The sequence below is a fragment of the Dermacentor silvarum genome, chromosome 2, assembly GCF_013339745.2.
Source record: "Dermacentor silvarum isolate Dsil-2018 chromosome 2, BIME_Dsil_1.4, whole genome shotgun sequence".
In the NCBI taxonomy this organism is placed as follows: Eukaryota; Metazoa; Arthropoda; class Arachnida; order Ixodida; family Ixodidae; genus Dermacentor; species Dermacentor silvarum.
Window position 1 is genome coordinate 71,775,276 of NC_051155.1, and position 6,000 is coordinate 71,781,275.

The 6,000-nt window shown below is 46.0% G+C and overlaps 1 non-coding gene across 1 annotated transcript; it reads right to left on the reverse strand.

Annotated features, from left to right (window-relative positions):
- Positions 1–1,010: 1,010 nt before the first annotated feature.
- LOC119440159 (uncharacterized) lies at positions 1,011–5,392 on the reverse strand. Its single transcript, XR_007465524.1, has 2 exons — positions 4,295–5,392; positions 1,011–4,006 (listed from the first exon to the last, which is right to left on the reverse strand). It is a non-coding gene; the product is annotated as an uncharacterized LOC119440159 (transcript).
- Positions 5,393–6,000: the final 608 nt, after the last annotated feature.

A 6,000-nucleotide genomic window follows, 5' to 3' on the forward strand; every position in this document is an offset into this window, starting at 1 on the left:
GTACCTTTATTGGAATAAATAAATGGTGTGCACTCAAAAGCTGGAACAAGGCCGCATAACGAGCAATGCACCTGCATATGCAGACCAAGAATTCCCTTTAAAGCATTGCAACGTGCATGCAGGTATACAATATGTAGTGCCCCATCTTTTCATGCATATTATTGCAGGATAGAAGACTGCTGTAAATTGTGTTGAAATTTCATGCTTTCTGGGAAAACTGGATGCTGAAAATGTGCAACAGGAAGATTTTGCGTGTCATGAACAGCCTATGACCACAATGTAAAGAAAAGGGCCTACAGAAAGATGACAAGTGCATGGTTGTAATAATAAGGTGTGATGAGGTAACCTTAAAAAGCTAAGCAGGATGCTACTAAATAAGATATCACTTTTATGTGTCTGTGCTTAAGACCCAATTCTTTTCACCCTTCAGCTGATTTGTAGCATGGAAAATGGCTACCAGTCGCCACAGCACAGCCAAGATCAATGGCAGCTGGAGCCACCAGCCTCGGAAGCAGTACCCACATCGGGACCGGAAGATGAGGGGCCATCACAGGAGAGTCGGCTCACACAAAATGAGAACCAGCGTCGTCCTCGAAAGAGGAAGCTACCTTCGACAGGGGAGTTCCAACGGGAATTGCTCAGTGAGCAACGCCTGCTTCGGCAGACATTCGAAAATGCTGCAAAGGAAGAGCGGGTGCTGAAAGAGCGGCAAATAAATGCCCAAGAAAAGCTTGTTGACCTGATGAGTCGATATTTTAATAAAGATTGACGGCAGGTCTTTTTCCTGCTTTTGTTGCCACCTATTAGTCGTTTACTCCTTGCGCCTAGTGAAGGCTGAAAGTGTAATACAGCTCAGCTTACAGGCTCGCAACTATCAGCTGCAGGTTGTTTGACCGCCAACTGGGACAAATTTAGGCACATCATAAATGACAGTGCCCCGACAACAATCAATGACAGTCTCATGGACAGAGAAACTCATGGCACCTAGAATCTGTAGCATGAAAAATGGCTACCAGTCGCCACAGCACAGCCAAGATCAATGGCAGCTGGAGCCACCAGCCTCGGAAGCAGTACCCACATCGGGACCGGAAGATGAGGGGCCATCGCAGGAGAGTCGGCTCACACAAAATGAGAACCAGCGTCGTCCTCGAAAGAGGAAGCTACCTTCTACAGGGGAGTTCCAACGGGAATTGCTCAATGAGCAACAGCTGCTTCGGCAGACATTCGAAAATGCTGCAAAGAAAGAGCTGGTGCTGAAAGAGTGGCAAATAAATGCCCAAGAAAAGCTTGTTGACCTGATGAGTCGATATTTTAATAAAGATTGACGGCAGGTCTTTTTCCTGCTTTTGTTGCCACCTATTAGTCGTTTACTCCTTGCGCCTAGTGAAGGCTGAAAGTGTAATACAGCTCAGCTTACAGGCTCGCAACTATCAGCTGCAGGTTGTTTGACAGCCAACTGGGACAAATTTAGGCACATCATAAATGACAGTGCCCCGACAACAATCAATGACAGTCTCATGGACAGAGAAATTCGAGGCACCTAGAATCTGTCACTGCGGAAATTCCCACCGTAGAAGAAACTGGCATAGTGGAGAGTGGACTCCTGTATATCTGGGAGGCCTACAACAGCCTCACAAAGAGGTGGAACAATCAGAAACTCCGACTAAGAATACCGAAACTCTCCAAAAAAATGGAAGAGCACGTGACATACGTTACCAGACAGCCATGGGGCCAGACGTGCGATAGCATGAACGGCAAGCTAGGAAAGACACGTGGTCGATGCTAAGACAACTCCTCGATCCTACAAAATCAAAAAGGGAAAGCAGTCAAGGTATAACTAAAATCCTACACAAACCCTTGCTCATTGATAAGGAGATCGAGGATATCAAAAATAGATACCTATACATTGCCCCACAGATCCTGCTAGGAGCCTACAAAGGGAAGGCTAACACCACAATGGACAGGCCCATCAAGGAAGCAGAGGTCAGAGCAACCATGCAGCTGTGCACCGCATCAGTTCCAGGAAAGATCGGAATCACAAACAAGATGCTAAGGAACCCCAGCGACGCATCTGTTACCGCCATAACCAGATACAGAACTTCAATGCCAGGACAAAAACAGTCCCTAAGGAAATGAAGTGCTGAAGATGTCTGGGAAACTGCTCCTACCCTCAACAATTTTCCCGAAATAAAAGTATGTAATTCATTCACTGTGCATGACGCTACAATTCTCTACTAGTGCGTAAGCATTCCCTAATAGATGTTTTCTATTGTGAATATACAGGAGTGCCAGCTTCAGCTGGTGCAAATTGACAACACGCATGTATAAAAGTGACAAAACATGGTTTCAATGAATCCAGTCTCCTGTCATTTAATACGGAACAGCTGCTTCACTAAACAAAAATGGCAATTGAATAAATGGGGTAAGGAAAAATTTGTCGGAACTACTGGCTGCACTAGAGCGGAGTTGCCACCTAATGATCACTAGCTAAACCACGCTTAGTGCTTTTGTCAATGTCTGCTACACACCACGTTTACATGTGCTAGTACAGCTTGCATCATGTCCTCTAAAGACTGTTCTGTGGTTGCAGTGCAGCCTGCCTATAAATGCTGGTTTGCACTTTTGGACCGTGTACATGGCGCTGCGCTGTTATTGCATTATATGATCAGTGCCTGCACGTGCTGCTCAGCGCAAGTGATCACTGTACCCTTTGTTTGCCCTCAGTAATAACTGTTTTACCGTTTTGCACTTCAAGCACGTAAGAAAACGTTTGACATTATTGTAAGCAAATAAAGTGGTCACACCAAGACATGAATGAAGCGCTTTAGCAACCCCTTGTTGCAATATGTTGATTGCTTCACAATCTCTGTTGTACCATAAAACATGAACGAGGGGGCATGAAGGTCACTCAGCAGTAGAAGAAAAAAAAAAAAGCAAACATAAGCACCAATATTGTGGGATAGACCACAGCTATTCTTAGCCTAAAAAAATATCAATGGACTGCAAAATAATTTCAACTATTTTACATCACTGTCATGCACACAACCATGCAGGCAACTTTGTGTTTAAAATGCGTTCTTTTGTTGCTACTGCCGTAAAGATATTTTACATCACTGTCATGCACACAACCATCCAGGCAACTTTGTTTAAATGCATTCTTTTGTTGCTACTGCCATAAAGATAACTTGTGAAGCAACATGATGATCCTGCTAGCACGCTGTCACTGAGTAACATAGCTAGTTCAACTTAAAAACTGTTTTGCATTTCACAGAAAGGTGAAAAAGGAAAAAAAAAGGTGGAAATGTATGCATACAAGTGGACAATGACGAGCAGCACAGTAAACTGAACACTGCCATGCTACTTAAGTCCAGCTTCTTTGTAGATAGGTGGCCATTCACCAGCGTATGGCACTACATCACAAACTTCAGTGACATTCACGCTGGCGATAATATTCTACAAGGGCTCCTCTAACATCTGGTCCGCTTCCAACTTGCACATCTGTACAATGGTCTGGTTGCACATAGAGCATGCTTTCGATCTCAGACTCGTGCAGCCACTGCTGTGGAAGAGCGTCTGAAAAGTGCTCACATATATTGTGCAGCACACAACATGCCCTTATGATCATCGGGACATTCCCAATGTCTGCATCCATTTTTTTGAGCACAAGCCGGAATCTAGCTTTAAGCCTCCCAAAGGCGTTTTCTCAATCCTCCGGGACCTTGACAAATTGTAATTGTATGATCTGTGTCTAGTGTTCTCTCCGAAACTCTTGAAGGGCTTCATTAGGTTAGCAGTAAGCGGAAATGCCTGGTCGCACAGGATCAATGGTGGCACAACAACTCCGTTGATTCTTGCTGCTGGCGCTTGGAACAATGGTCCCTCAACCATATCGGCCAATGCAGACTGCCGGTACACATATGCATCGTGACAGCGCCCTGGTGATCCGACATTTACGTACCTGAACAGGTACTTATGATCTACCAGGGCAAGCAATATGATGCTGTACCTGCAATGAACAAAATTAGAGCCATGAAGTTAGAGAACAAGATAATAAATAGCAATAAATTACAATCACACAGAGCATAGTGCACCACTAAGAACGAGCACAATGACTAGTCAAATGTCAAGAAACACAGCAATCCTACTATTTATTTTTCAACTGCTTTGAAAACACCTAACGGAGGCAATGTTAAATGTGAATCCTGCAGCTTGGTGAAACGTTTTCACCGACTACATCCATAATTATTCATCACGCCAACGATGACAACAAAAAGACCCATAGCGACATACTTACCAGCCTTTATAGTTGTAATAATCACTGGCGTGCTCCTTTGGCGGCGATACTGGTATGTGGCAGCCGTCCAGGGCCCCGACGCCTTGCGGGAAGTCACACGCTGCCTGAAATTCCTTTACGTGAGCTGGCATCTCGTCCGGCGAAGGCATTTTTACCCATTCCTTTTCGAGGGTAGCAACAACTGTGGCGCAAAATTCCCTGTATATGACGTTCACAGTGGAACGACCTATGCCAAAGATGTCCGCAACTGCTCTGTCCTCCGCGCACGAGCACAGCTTGTACAAGCTGACGGCCACACGTTTTTCAATAGCGACGCACTCGCGCATATTTGTCGTCTGCCGCTGCATTGCTGGCCTGCAGACGTCAACTAAGTATCTGAATGTCGTTTCCGATACTCTGAACGACTGTTTGAAGTGCCGGCTGCCGAGATTCGGTAGAGTTCTCTCAAACCATTCTTCATGGCGACGATAGGCCCAGAGGCGTCGCTGAACTGCGCGCCGCGATGAAGCGAGGGCCGTCAGCAGGCAATTGTTTGCGATGAGACGCCGCCGTATATCGCGCACCTTATTGCTTGCTGCCTCGACGTCTAGTTCCAGCGATGACACTGCAGCCATTGCCAGCGCTACTTCATATTTTGTAACACCTTCAGCGTCGTCACTCATTTTCACAATCTTTGCTTTGAGCAAACAAGGCGAGAACACCAAACAAAGCTGAAGCAAGGGCAACAACGAATGATAGACGCGAGCATGCGGTGTACGAAGCGATGCACATGGTGGCCATCATTACAATAAATACCTCTGTATTTGGTAAAGTAACCACCTAACTACGCGTACATTTTGTTTTGATGTTTCAATGTATTAAACAAAAGTAAATATCGCAGAAAAAATACTCAATAAATTTATTGTAAGACGTATTCGGGCCCATATTTTTTATTACTTTTGAGGCGACGGCAGCGCTAAGGATACGTTGCGGTTTCTGTTAAAAGCTTAAACGGAGACCGTGTAGCACTGACACATATCCCTTGAACTAATGTTCCTTTGAAAGCTCTATGCTCCTTAACTTCAAAGGACCTTTGGCACGCCCGTGTGACTGGGGTATTAGGAAGTTTCGCGCTCCCTTATCCTAAAGGAGTTTGTGGGTGCCCGTGTGACACGGGTATTACAAACGCAGAACTTCCGCTCAGCAGAACGTAAGTAAGCACTCAGAGTGCATAAATGCCGCAACTGCCGAAGTACCGCAAGGGCCGAAGCGGCGCAGCTGCGTTTTCTGCCCGGAGCAATATGGCGGTCGCCGGCGTCAGCCGCGGCGCGGCATCTCCACTCCAGAAGTTTTTTAACACGAAAGTGTTTTATGCCGGGGTCCACCAAGACTTCACTCACGTATTTCCGTCACGGAAATACGTCATAGAACATTATACAAAGAAAGAAACCAGAAGAAAAAGTTCCACAAACATGCAAAATTTGGAAATCGAACCCACGACCTCTCGGTCCGCGACGATAGATCGCCGAGCGTTTAACCCATTGCACCACAAACGCATTTGCAGAGAGCTACACAGACGCGCCTTATATATCTAACACTCCTCCGTGTACCCGCGCTCTTGCTCGGGGCGGTGCCGCCGCCTACGAGCAGAAAAGAGAAGTACTGCATTATGACACTACGCGCACCGACAGTGAACGCTTCGGTGGTCTGAGCACTACGACGCCTCG